This window comes from Delphinapterus leucas, chromosome 5, assembly GCF_059928025.1.
Source record: "Delphinapterus leucas isolate spDelLeu-1000000601 "Yukka" chromosome 5, BTC_Dleu_Yukka2, whole genome shotgun sequence".
In the NCBI taxonomy this organism is placed as follows: domain Eukaryota; kingdom Metazoa; phylum Chordata; class Mammalia; order Artiodactyla; family Monodontidae; genus Delphinapterus; species Delphinapterus leucas.
Genome location: NC_143133.1, coordinates 74680101 through 74694496, shown reverse-complemented (window position 1 = coordinate 74694496; position 14396 = coordinate 74680101).

The following is a 14396-nucleotide window of genomic DNA, read 5'->3' as shown; positions in this document are numbered from 1 at the left end:
ACCACCACCACCCACCCTGCTTTCCCCCCTTGGTGTCCATATGTTTGTTCTCTACATCTGTGTCTCTATTTCAAGGCAGGTATTCTACTTTTTTTTTTTTTTTTTTTTGCGGTACGCGGGCCTCTCACCGCCGCGGCCTCTCCCGTTGCGGAGCACAGGCTCCGGACGCGCAGGCTCAGCGGCCATGGCTCACGGGCCCAGCCGCTCCGCGGCATGTGGGATCCTCCCGGACCGGGACACGAACCCGTGCCCCCCGCATCGGCAGGCGGACCCTCAACCACTGCGCCACCAGGGAAGCCCCCAAGGCAGGTACTCTTAAACTCGTTTTTACAAATGAGAAATTTGAGACAGCTCAAGTAACTTCCCCAAAATCGCACAGTTCATAAGTGGCAGAATTGTGCTTGATATCTGCTTGTTGAACTTAACTGTGTCCTACTTACTAAAAAGCCAAACATATAAAAGCAGCCAATTAATGGTGAACATTTCCATTATCATTAGGGGAGAATGTCCTCTCTCCACTCCAAGTTTCCATGAGGAGGATTGTTTCCTGGCTTCTGAGGCTTAACCATTTCACCTCTGATGATGGAAAGTAAATTTGGACAGAGTAACTGAGCATACTGGGCCCAGTTCTGCCACCTTTGTCCTCTTGGAAGGTGCAGCCCACAGGGAAAAACAAGTTTCTGCTGCTCTCCCTGCGGTCTGCTCGCTCCCAGTCCAGAGCTGCTTGGAACTGGATGGGGACACCTCTTAATTCTGAAATTCAGTAGTAGCTCAGCACACCTGGCTCCCAGACCTAAAGTCACTCCTGAGGGCCTGTCTCACTCTTTGTTTTCTTCCTCAGCTTTTCAGAAGTAAGGAAGAGGTGATGAGCTATTTCCTGAGCTCTCTTAGACACCTCTCCCTGCACTCCAGTATCATCAAAGGGTGACTATAAGTGTTTTAACTTGAAACAGTCTACAGAGGAAAGGCTGGTTAGAAAAGCCAGGGCACGAAGTGATGAGAAAGGAGAGGGGGAAGCAGAAACCAGAAACTTCCTGCTAACAGTCAACTGAAGATCATTCAAAATTAAGAAGGTGCTTGGCAAACTGAAATGTAAGTGAATGACAGAGAGCAATTTACAAGTTGCTGGACCTGCACAACTCTTTAAAGCACTTCTACTATGTGAAATGAAGCCTATCGCTACCCGTAGGTATGCTAAAACCCTTTAGATGATGGGGTCTGGACCTTGTAGGGCACCTCCACTGGTCCAGAGGAAAGGGGAACTGCCCTTTTAGGGTCATTCTTGGACTTTCCTAGGTTTCCACAAGCAGGCTGAAAATTCCAAAAAGGATGCTAAATATGTCTCCACGAATTCTTATTTATCCAACAACACGTTCACCATCTCTATCTAGCTGTTTCACAGGCATTTCAAATAAAGCATGGGACAAAGAGTTCTCTTGATTTTCTTCCAAAAAGCTGTTCCTTCTTCAGGCTTCCATCTCAGTAGATGGAAGCAGCAAACCCCTTTAGATTCCTCTCATTTTCTCCTACTCCATATCCAATCCACTTGCCAAGTTCTGTTGTCTCTACCTCTAAAGCAGATCCTGAATCTGTTCCCCTCTATCTCCACTATTACCACCTTGTCCAAACTAGGTGTCATTTCTTACTTGGACTGTTAAAACGACGCCCACTTGGCCTCCCTGCTTGCACTCTTGCTAATCTATAATCTAACCAGCATCCAGGGAGAGCTTTCAAAATTAATATAAGTCATTTCATCCCCCTGCTTAATATTATCTTAATGGCTTCTAAATGCCCTTATAATTAAGTCCAATTAATGCCCTTAGAATAAAGTCCAAGTCTGAATTAAAGTTCGATGGGATCTAGCCCCTGCCTTCTGTGTGACTTCATCTCTTGGCTTTCTCTACCTCATGTGTCAGCCCAACCAAGCTTTCTTCTACCTCAGGACCTTTGTAGTTGCTGTTTCTCTTCTTAGAGTACTCTTTTTTCAGATCTTCTTTGGGTCATTCAGGGTAAATATCACCTCCTCAAAAGAGAACTTCCTGCCCATCCATCTAAAGTAGATTGCTCCCTTCCCCCTTGTTGCTCTCCGTCTCACCTTTTTTTTTCTTAAGTTGGCCTTTTTTTTTTTTTAGTTTTTTCATAGCACTTATCACTATCTGAAATTACCTTGATTATCTAATTTTTTACTTGTTATATTTATTATCTGTATCCCTCAACTAAAAGGTAAGTTCCATCAGGGCAGAAATCCGACCTGTTTTGCTCACTGTATTTCCAAGGTCTAAAACAGTGCCTGGCCATTGAAGACACTCAGATATAAATGAATCATTGGTTTAACGAAATTCTGAGAATGAAAAGAAAAGGCAAAGACAAATCTAGATATAGAAATAGACATAGTTTGGCTTGAAAACACAGATTCCTAATCTTGTCATAGATTCCCCTTTGAAGGTTAGCCTCATTCCACACCCAAAAGGCCTGAGCAGTCTTTGTCCTTAGCCTGATTCTGAGAGACAGAGTTCATCTTACTTTCTCCTTGCATCCTAGTGTCGTTGAGTTCATTCATAGCCAAAGATAAGAATCAGTCTTTAGGGCTTCCCTGGTGGCGCAGTGGTTGAGAGTCCGCCTGCCGATGCAGGGGACACGGGTTTGTGCCCCGATCCGGGAAGATCCCACATGCCGCGGAGCGGCAGGGCCTGTGAGCCATGGTCGCTGAGCCTGTGCTCCGCAGCAGGAGAAGCCACAATAGTGAGAGGCCCGCGTATAGCCAAAAAAAAAAAAAAATCAGTCTTTACTTCACCAAGAACCCTTCTGGTCAGAACATCTCTCCTCCCAGGTCCATTTAGGTCTGACAGCAACCGGGCCTCCAACCTCCATCCCCTCCCCCAAATTAGGGGGAATCCTCTTAGGCCATGTCAAGTCAATGCAGGAAGTTTGGTGATGCTATAAAGGGCAAAGATGGCTGGAAACTGGGTGGGGGTGATACACTTTCACTAAAATAAAACTTGAGTATATTAGTGAGAAACTGAGTCAAAATTATGTGGACTACAGGAATACAAATTCATTAGACTAAATGAAGGTCTTTAAAATGAGAAGACTGTTGCAGCCATGGAGTGGAAGACCCTCTGTATCCCTCCTCCCAAGCCTTGAGTAGAGCTTCCCCACCATGAGAAGTCTGCACACACGGAGACCTGTCCCGCTCCTCCCATGGGCAGGCCTATAGGACTATGAGGCAGTATCTCAAATGGCAGAGGAAGGCCCGTTTCCCCCTGCATCAGACACATCTTCCTTTGTGGACTACACCAACTTGGGAATGCTCCTGCTGCAAATGATGCAGAGAGGAAAGACCAAGCTATAAGGTTGGCATCCATGATTTTCCATCCTTCCTATTCTCCAAAAAAAGTAGCTGGAGAAACAGCCTAAGAGGACAGAATAAGTTTGTGCAAGGGCCTATCACACAGAAGTAAAACCCCATCATCTATGTCAGGAATAGAAGCTCAAATGCCTTCAGGAATTTAAACAGAGGAAAAGAAACTGATGGGGTCTCCAGCTCTGTCTAAAGCAGGTAAGCATCCATTATCTTGCCCTAGGCTGTTGCTAAAATGAGGAGCATGACCCCATGTGTATCAGATATTCCAAATGGTCAAGGGAGAAGCCATGGATTAGAATTTTTATGTGATATTTTCTAATTTTTAAACTAGGATTACCTTCCACTAAATGTAACAGAAAATCTAGAACATCATCTGGTATGAATTAGATAAGAAGGTTTTCCTTTGTGAGAGGCAGTTCAGAACTAATGTAGTAGGTCCCAAGGGATCAGGGATCCAGGTTCCTTCCAGCCTTCTGCTCTATCATTCCTAGGGTGTGGCCTTTATCTTTATGACCCAGTATAGCTGCTAGAGCTCTAACGGCCTGGTCCAGACAGCAGGATAGAGGACTGGCTGGAAAAAGAAGGGCCACAGGATACGTGTCTTTTAAGGAAGCTGGCACAAAGCATATCTGCTTACATCTTATTGGCTAGAACCTAGCTGCGTGGCCACTGTTAACTGCAATGTCACTTTTCCCAACTTCCCTTGCAGTTACGTGTGTGTGTGTGTGTGTGTGTGTGTGTGTGTGTGTGTACAGAGAAAGACGCTTATTTTAAGGAATTGGCTCAGGTGATTGTGGGGGCTGGCAAGTCTGAAATGCTTAGGGCAGGCCAGCAAGCTGGAAGCTCAGGCAACATTTTTATATTGCAGTCCTCGAGCATAATTCCTTCTCCAGGAAACCTCAGATTTTGCTTTCAAGGACTTCGATTTATCAGATGAAGGCCACGCTCATCACTGAGGGCGATTTCCTTTACTTAAGGTAAACTAATTACAGATGTTAATCACACCTACGAAACATCTTCACAAGCAACATTAGATTAGTGTTTGAACAAGCCATTGAGCACCATAGCCTAGCTAAATTGACACGTAAAACTAACCATCACAGCCGCCCATTAAAAAATGTTCAAAACTGTGCTGGCAAAATAACACCCATGAGTCTGATTTGGGCTTCAGCCTGCCCGTTTGCAATCCTTCCCCTACACTAGAGCAAGAAGCTCTGTTCTTTATAGCCCTAGAATATAACAACCCCATGTACCCTCCACACAGCTGGAATCACACATGTATGATAACAAGAGGCCTGCAGTCCCACCCTTTCCGGGAGACTATACCTAGATAAATAGCTAATCTCAGGTTTTTGTGTATGTGTGTTTGTTTTTATTTTTGTTTTTGCCACTGTGTTGATGGTATCTGATAAACATCCTTTTCTCTTTGACCTTGTTCTAGCTCATTATTTTCACTGTAAATTCCAAGCTTTCTGGTGCTAGTGGTTTAGGGAGTAGGGCGGGCTGAGGGGGCAGGCAGGGCATTTTGGCTAATAAAGCCTAACCACCAGTCACTGTATTCCCTGAGGACCACCCAGACAGAGGAATGCCACTCTCTTCCACACTCTCCTCAGACAGTTCTTTTAAACTTGCTTTTGTCTTTCAAATCTAACTTTGATACAGTCAGCCTAGAAGACTGAGGCCTGCTGCAGTTATTTTGTCACTAATTTGTAAGAGGGCTTTATATGAGTATTTATTTTCTCATTTTTATATGTATTGTGCTTGTTTTTCCTAATTTTGTAGACATTGTTTATGATGCCTTTCTCTGTAATTCTGTACATGCTTGCAGCTTTTCTCAGTCTATTTTAACATTATAGGTACTAGAAATGTGACCCATTAAAAGCACTGATAACACCAATTATATCACTTAGAAATCCATAACTTCATTAAGTCAGAAAGACAGAACTAAATTTGTTTTGGGTAAATGTGCATCTTCTTTTAAAGTTGTTTTATGTAACAATCTTCACACAAAAATAATTTTAATGAAGTGGATCTTTTTTGTTAGCCTTATGGGAAGCAAATTTGGTTTATCTGGTTTAAATGCTTTTCCCTGATGTTTCATTTTCAAATGTAAGTCATCTCTACGGTGATTTTGTATCTACGGTAAAGTTCCCTAGAAGTCGTCGGTTCTGAAGAATCCTAGAAGGGGAGGGCCCATACTGTGGTGCTATTTCTCTGGTTTTGGGAAAAACAGCTCTTGGTACTTGAAAGTCACAGAATGCTGACAGGACAATCTGACCGACTTACTGCTTACAAAGTATGAGTTTGACCCTCATTTGAATGGATGTTTATTCCTGTTAATCTCATGCTTTGGACGGCAAACACTATAATTTTAATCAGGATGCCAACCCATTGGAGGCGTTGTCCCCAACTGTTCTTTTGTGACGTCCGTTTTGGATCAAATACAGATTTTTCCTTTTGCCAAATTCTGCACTCTGGCCCATAGTATTACATTATTTTACTCTTAACATAGGTAAAATGCCTACCAGCTGATAGATTTTTGTATGGAACACATTAAGAACATGCGTTTTCTTGGGCTTCCCTGGTGGCGCAGTGGTTGAGAGTCCGCCTGCCGATGCAGGGAACGCGGGTTCGTGCCCCGGTCCGGGAAGATCCCACATGCCGCGGGGCGGCTGGGCCCATGAGCCGTGGCCGCTGAGCCTGCGTGTCCGGAGCCTGTGCTCCGCAACGGGAGTGGCCACAACAGTGAGAGGCCCGCGTACCGCAAAAAAAAAAAAAAAAAAAAAAAGAACATGCATTTTCTTGCATATCTTGCTCTTTTCTATACTTCTTAAGCATTCATAGCACAAACTGTCTTCAGTAATGGCTTATGATGAAAATTTGTCATTCTCTGACCTGACCAGGGCTGGCTACATAATTTGCTAGGCCCAATGCAGAATGAAAATGTGAGACCCCTGTTCAAAAGCAGGGAAAAAAGTGCAGTTAAAGGTACTAGTGTAATAGGGGTAATGGTGATAAACGGGTAACTCGGTGAACTTAAAAATTGCAAAAATATATTTGGGGGGGTCAATATTCTATATAATGCCATAAACAACAACAGTATATTAATGTGATTTGATCATGAAAATTTTTCTGGCTCACCTGTCTGCAAATTAAGATTTATACTTGTCATTTTTTTTTCATTTTCAACAGGTAAGAAATTCATTTCACAGTTTTTTTCCCCACGAGATATGACTGAAAGAAGTATCAGTCACTCTCGGCAAATGCAAGATCACAAGTTATGACCATTTGCATTCTGAAAAGGATCTTTCTGCTGATGCAATTTTATAGGCTGTGACAACACAGATAAATTTCTAATAACATTTTGAGATATAAATTTTAGTAGTTCTAGCCTATTCTAGTGTTGATTCTTGTGGAATTATTTTTCTAAACAGATTTTTCACACGAATACATTTTATGTAAGTCTGAATTTAATTTTAAGTATAAATTTATATAATGGCATTTTAATGTTTCCTCAGACATGGGGAAATGTTTCCTGAAACTTGTGGAGGTCGTACAAGCAACTAAAAGTGACTTTATGGTTTGAGTATAAATCAAAAGCCCTGTTCATGCTTTCTGTTGTCGTAGCTTCAATTACAAGGAAAAAGATTTAATTGCCTTCCTCTTTAACAATTGGTTCATTCAGACCTTCAAATGAAAATAGTGTTTTTTAAAAACTAACGTATAGTTGATTTCAATAACATTAGTTTTGGGTGTACAACATAGTCATTCGATGTCTTTAGTTATAATCTGTATAAAGTTATTGTAAAATACTGGCTATATTCCCTGTGCTGTATATTACATCCCTGTATCTTACTTTATACCTAGTAGTTTGTACCTCTTAATCCCCTACCCCTATATTGCCTTTCCTCCTACCTCTCTCCCCAGCAGTAACCACTAGTTTGTTTTCTGTATCTGCAAGTCTGTTTCTGTCTTGTTATATTCATTTATTTTTTTAGATTCCACATATAAGTGATAACACACAGTATTTGTCTCTATCTGACTTATTCCACTAAGTATAATACCCTCCAAGTCCATCCATGTTGTTGAAATGGCAAAATTTCATTCTTTTTAATGGCTGGGTAATATTCCACTATATATATACCACATCTTTCTAGTGTTATTTTCTGTAGAATATGATGATCTTTATATTTAATTTCTATTTCTACATGTGTGGTTATTTGCTTCACCATGTTGCAGCAGTTTTCAAAACTAGAGATTCTAAATCCTCTAAGAATTCTAATAATTCCCTGATAGGCCTTATTACAATGTTCATGTATTTTGTTTTTGTTTTTTGTGGTACGCGGGCCTCTCACTGTTGTGGCCTCTCCCGTTGCAGAGCACAGGCTCCGGACGCGCAGGCTCAGTGGCCATGGCTCACGGGCCCAGCCGCTCTGCGGCATGTGGGATCTTCCCGGACCAGGGCACGAACCCGTGTCCCCTGCATCGGCAGGCGGACTCTCAACCACTGCGCCAGCAGGGAAGCCCTGTTCATGTATTTTGTACTAATTTACTGATAAAGTCTGCTGCCTGAGTGCCAGCAGTTCCTGTCCCAGGGTCAGGCTGATGAGTTCATTTGTGTGGATAACAGGGACTTGCAAGCTGGCTTCCCACTGCAGGTCCTGGTGCTGCCCCCGTGCAGAGCCCCTTCCCACCTGTCGAGCCAGGGATGCCACAGCTGTTGCCTCCGCTTCTGCTGTTGCCGCCACCATCCCCACTGCCGTGCAGGCCCAGGAACCTGCCCGGCTGCGGCGAGCTCCTCGGAGGCGTGTGTGTGCATGCTGGGTTGCCTGCACTGCCCGAGCCCTCTGCGCACGTGCAAGCATAACCTCTGGTTATGTTTCCACTGTTCACGTGCATATTCCATTGTCCTATCAGACTTCACTTACCAAACACAAGTTCAAAAATAAAGCTATTAAGAATTTCAAGACAGGAACAGCAGAGGATTAAACCAAGCGTGGGGTCCTTCTGAGAGAAGGGCCCTGTGAGACTGCACGGCTCATACGCTCACGAAGCTGCATATGGTTGCATAGTCTGTCAAGTGTCAGGATTTGAACTGGAAGAACATGAGGTGGTAGGGAAATGATGAAACTGATGGATTCCCTCCATGACTTTAACTTAAGGAAATAGGTTGTTGATAAATCTGTGTCATCCTCATACTGAAATGTTACTTATTGAGAGCAAGAATCGTGTCTTATATAACCCGGTACGCACCACAGAGCCTACCTCCATGCTTTGGATATAGCAGATGTTAAATAAATTTGGTTGAATAGATAAATTGCTATTCTTCTGTTTTCAGAGGGGTAACATCTAAAGACCTGGCCACAGACAGATGATCTTTTTATGTAAGTCACTAACCTGATCAAAGTCGGTGTAAAACACTCTGATCTGATTGTCTGATCCAGGAGGAGGAATACTGTTAGTAAGCATTGTGTTTCCTGTAGCGATTCTCTAAATATGCCTGTATGTAAACTTCCTAAGTTTGGCGGGAATCCTTCTGCCTTTCCCTGGACTTAAAGAGAATCTTATAATTGATTTCCATTTTTTTTCTCCTTTGTTTCCTGAGGGGACTTAATTCTTTTCCAGACCCAAGATTAAGATGGCATTATTCTTTACTCAGAGTTTCCAAAGGTGATTTTGTAAATATTGTCTTAGACCTAACGATGAAAGACTGCTGACTAGGGAAATCTAATCCGCAAGTGGGAGATGAAGGGAAGGAGCAAAGTCTCTCATTCTGCCTGTAACTTTTTATTAAAAACTGTCTTCTATAGTAGGCAAATCAGGGTGCTGCTCCATCAAGTTGCACAAGTACTTGCCTTGGAGGCTTCCTTGTTTCACTTACTGTATAGGTTTGAATTTAGGGTAATAAAAACAGATCTTGTTGAGTCATGAAAATGGAAGATAGGCCTGGATTCTGCAGGGCAGTTGCAGTAAGCGCTCAGTCTACAGACAGCCAGGCCCTTGGCCAACCTCTACTAACCAGTGTTAAGGTCTATCCACAGCCCAAAATTCCTGTCGATCTTGATAAGTCTACACTCTATGAATAAGTAAAATTTATTAGCATGCACGCCAAAACGGCACACTCAGATGTCACTTATTCATACCGACACCCCCGGATACTATCAGGCGCTTCCAATTCTAAATTACCGCACATTCCAGAGGATGCGATCCCGGGAGTACAAACAACATTCACCTGGGTTAACAAGAGCCTATATCCCTCTTATATAACACAACAACAACAACAAAACTTACTGATGGGACCTCAGCCCTGGTGACACCTTGACTGCAGTGAATTCTTGAGGCAGAGGCACCCGGCTAAGTTGTACCTGAAATCCGGACCCACAGAAACTACGGGAGACGTTTGCTGTTTCATGCTGCTAAGATTTGGAGTACGTCATTACACAGCAGCAGGCGATCCGACTTAAAGGGGGCGCGGGCGTCAGCCACGTGGCCCTGTGGAGGAGGAGCACTCTAGGCAGAAGAAACAGCCAGTGCAAAGGCCCTAAAATAGGAGCACGGCGGATATGTATACGGGACAGCAAGGGGGCCAGTGTGTAGGAAGAGGGAATGAGGGTAAGAATAGGAGAGGAGGTAAGGGAGATGACTGCGGGTCAGATCATATGGGAAGCTAGCAGGTTACTGGAGTAACTCTGGCCTTGATCTGAGAGAAATTGGGAGCTGTTGCAGGGTTTTGAGAGAGTAGTGGCATGATCTACGTTTCTGAAAGATCACTCTGGCTTGTGCTGAGAAGCAGCTGTAGAGAATAAAGGAGAAAGCTAGGACACCAAATATGAGTCTGGGCAGTAAATTAGGCAAGAAATGATGGTGGCTAAAATCAAGATGGTAGCTCATAGAGTCAATGTAACAGGGATGACTTCTGGATGTAGAACCACAGATTGGTCTGCGGGGCATGAGAGAAAGAGAAAAGTCAAGGAAGACCTCATCATTTTCAGTTTGAGTAATAAAGAAATGGGAAGACTATAGGAGGATCAGGTGTGGGGCTGAGGAAAATCAGAAATTCAATCACATCTATCGAGATATCTATTACACACCAAGTAGAGACATTAAGCAGGAAATTGGACATATGAGTCTAGAGTTGGGGAATGATGTTTAGGCTGGATATATATATTTAGAAGTTGTCAGTATACAAATAGTATTTAAAGTCATGAGACTGTATGAGATCACCATCTAAAGATAGAGGGACCAAGGAACCAAAAACTGGGAATTGGCATATTCCTACATTCAGAAGTCAGGATAGAGAGAAGGAATTGTAGAGAAACCTGGGAAGGAATAGCCAGGGAGGTAGGGGGAAAACTCGGAGTGTGTGGAGTCTTGGAGTCAATTAAAGGAAGTGTATCAAGGTGAAGTGGCAGACCAACGCTGCTGTGCTGGTATGAATACTGAGAAGTGACCGCTGGATTTAGCATGGACTTTCAAGAGCAGTGTCAGTTGAGTCGTGAGGTCTGGAGAGTGACTGGAATGGGTTTGGCAGCGAGAGAAAAAGAACTGGAGCTAGTAGGAACAAAATAACTCTTTCTAGTTTTGCTGCGAAGCCACCAGAAAAATCAGGTGGTGAGGGCAATGGGGTTAGGTGTTAATAAGGTATTTTTCTGCTGATGGGAAAACTGAGAAATGGCAAAACTTTGCTGATTTAGTAGGAGGAAGAATGGCTAACCAATGTCCTTAGGTAGACTCTAGTGCCCAAGTAGAGGGCCTAGCTTTGAGTAGAAACCCAGAGAGATTGTTTAGTCTCAGGAAAAAACTGCAAATGACTTGGAAATGAGCAAAAAATATTACTGGTGCCCTGTCCAGCACACTCCTCAGGTTATCTGCACCTCGTCTTTGAGCTATTTTGCAACTTTGTAAGCAGCAGACTCTCGGTACTGGTTCTAACATCTTACTAGTTCCTTCATTGTGAGTTCAATAAAATCTTTGGCACGCGCTCATTTTATATTTGTGTGAGAATCATGATTATACATCCTCTTTTAAAAAGAAAGTATCCTTCAACAGTAACGAGGGCGGACAACATAAACGGGCAAATGCTTAGGTGGGTGGAGGCAGTGGTGGTAACGGTGGAAGCTGTCTTCCAGCAGCTTCGTTTTCCTGAGGACAGGGATGTGACACAGTCAGCAGAGTGGGAGAGTGAACGGACTGGGGAAATTTAGTATGACTGCAGCAGTGAACGCCACTTGCGGTTAACGGCCATGAATTCGAAGGGGGATGTTGGTGGACTGTATTTCTCCAGCCACAGTTCGGTTGCATAGGCGCACACACCAAGGAGGGAGGGTTGAATTTAACCAGGGGTGTGCCTTGGTTAAACCACCAGGAAGAAGCAATGTGTGGCGGCAAGAGGACTGGGGATATATACAAAGAATGATTAGAGTGATTCACTTAAGCAGGGTAAGGAGATATGACTTAGAAAAGGTGAAGGACTACGTTCTATCGACAGACTGGAGGTCCCAATGGGGTGGAAAGACTTGGAGTTGCTGTACTAGAACAATAACCTGGAAAGACAGGAGCTGGTAATCAGAGAAGCAAAATATTCTCTCTACTTGGGGCCAGCATCCTAGCATCTGGACAGACATTCTGTTTGAGGGTCACTTACCTGTTAACCACCAGACTCCTCTTTTAGTGTGTGGAAGCAGAGATGTTTTGCATGGAGTGCTTACTTCCCCTTCTCCTAGTTTAATTCTTATGGTCTTTCTCAATGAGATGATTCCATGAAATCAAGTTTTGTTTTCTTCAAGAGTGAACAGAATCTGCAGACAGACAGGCAGCACGATGAGCAGGGTCTCTCTGGAAGGTTGTGCAGGCTGCTCACTGCACAAAGGACCGCAGGCTGAAGGGTGAGTGGGCTGAGATCCAGCTCAAGCTCCGCTCACTGAGCTGCAGTCCTATCACCAGCTGCCTTTTGTGTCCACAAAGGTTCATGCCCTGCTCTTGTGGGGATGTTCTAGAGTAACGACTTATCTAATTCACAGAAAGACGCTATGTAGACCAAGGAGCCCTGATAAAAACTGCACATGTGCTATGAGGCTTTACCCAGAGGGCTAGGCTCAGGAGGCAGATATGTCTTTGTGTTGAGAAATCTCTTGTGTTCTTTTGTCCTCTAAGCATTTCAAGTGTTCAGAGTCTTTTTGAAGGAAGAGACCTGATATTATGTAGAGTAGCTCTCTGTTTCCCCCAAACCAATACATGGCTTTCTAGATCATTGGTATTTGAGAAAAATGATGAAGTATGCATCACGTGAATTACTTAGGGATCACTGCCACCTCCACTGTTTCTTGTCCATTTATCAGAAAAATCTTAGACTAATGTAAGACACTGATAAAAATCAGCTGAATATTTTTTTTCTGATAAGCAATGTAAGCGAGTGGGCAGAAATTGCTTAGATAGGTGTAAAAAATTTCTACTTGCTCATTTACTATTTTAAGACCTTTAATACAACAGTTCATTTTGAGATATGTTACTTATCAATGGTCTTTGAATTTTCAGGTAACTTCAGTTATGCAAATGTTTACAGTCTCCTTAAACTATCCATTAAGCTTCATATAAGAGTACCGGCAAAGGCTTCTTTTTGGGATAGGAATTCTAGCAATAACCACTCATTGAATTAAAAACACAATACAGAACAAAGCTTTGTGGAGACAAAATAATCCATGCTACTGAAAGCAAGTGTTAGTATAGAGGATGAGCTACAACTTGGAGACTTAAAAACAAAGGCTATTTTCACTACACTTTTCTAGTCAGTAGCTAATCCAGGGAATGCTGTCATGAGGTAGTCCAGTAACATTTTCCCGAACTTAACAGTAACAGAGAATTAAAGAGTAAAGCTATTCAACTAAGCCAATAGGAAAATCAAGAATCTCCAGCCCCAAGCTATTTCTGGATTATCCATGTGAAGAATCTGCAGACTCTCTCTGGTGTTCTCCCTTTAGGCACATGGACTATTTTTACCAGCACAAAGAGCAACGTTGACTGTGATCTTGCGAGCACAATTCTCAATTATTCTCCACGGCTGAGCTTTCGTCAAAGACCACACAACTTTGTTCGGAGCCTCTTTGAGGACATCACTACTTCCTTTTCTGTCTTCACCTAGAAATGCAATGTTTGGGCAAGGAAGGGGGAGGGAGAGTAGAAGACAGGAGAAGCATGAGAAGGATGGCAAGAACATGCTGAGCACAGAGCTGACTGGGAACCCTCTCTCAGGGCCCGACAGGCTTCTTCACAGGGAATGCTCATTATTTTACTTAAAAATACAATGAAATTCCAGAATAGCAGACAAATTCCTAGTCTAACCTAGTATAAAACCGTATGCTAAAGCAAAATACATTTTTCTCCCCAAATAATATGCTAAAATTATTTATGCCATTTGTGTGGAAATTAAGACCAAAATGCAATATGCTTTACATTTCTGGTGTAGAAAGTTTTGTTCCTGAGTCCCGGTCCTGAGGATGGCAAATCTAAATGATAAATGAAATGACTATGTCATTTATTAGATGGAACAGCTGATGGAAGTGGTATTTGATTATTGGGGAGAAAATGCTACTTCAGAAATCTAGGCACTTTAGAAAATGTGCTGATATACATATATTGAAAGCTGAGTTAAAAAGAATCTGTTTACCAGCTTCGGTTTACTACTCCAGAGATGCAGGCTGGGAGGATATTCTTAGACTGTGCCTTCCATGTGTGTCTGGTTAATAATGAGGTGCTTTCCCCCACAGCATGGTACATCTTAGTGCAAAACTTTAGTACCTAGTAGACTATAAGAAGATATCTGTATAAAAGAAACAAAGTTAATACCTCAGCCAGTATGCCAGTAAATCTTATGCTGCACGAATGTGCAGTTTTTTACTGCGTTGCTCAGGCTATAGTATTATTTTCTACTTTCACACCATGCAGTTATATCTCCACTTGATTTAATCATGGATATTTTCTTTAACATAAGCTATCTTAAGTGTAAACTTCATTTTTAAATATCTTCAGATGCATT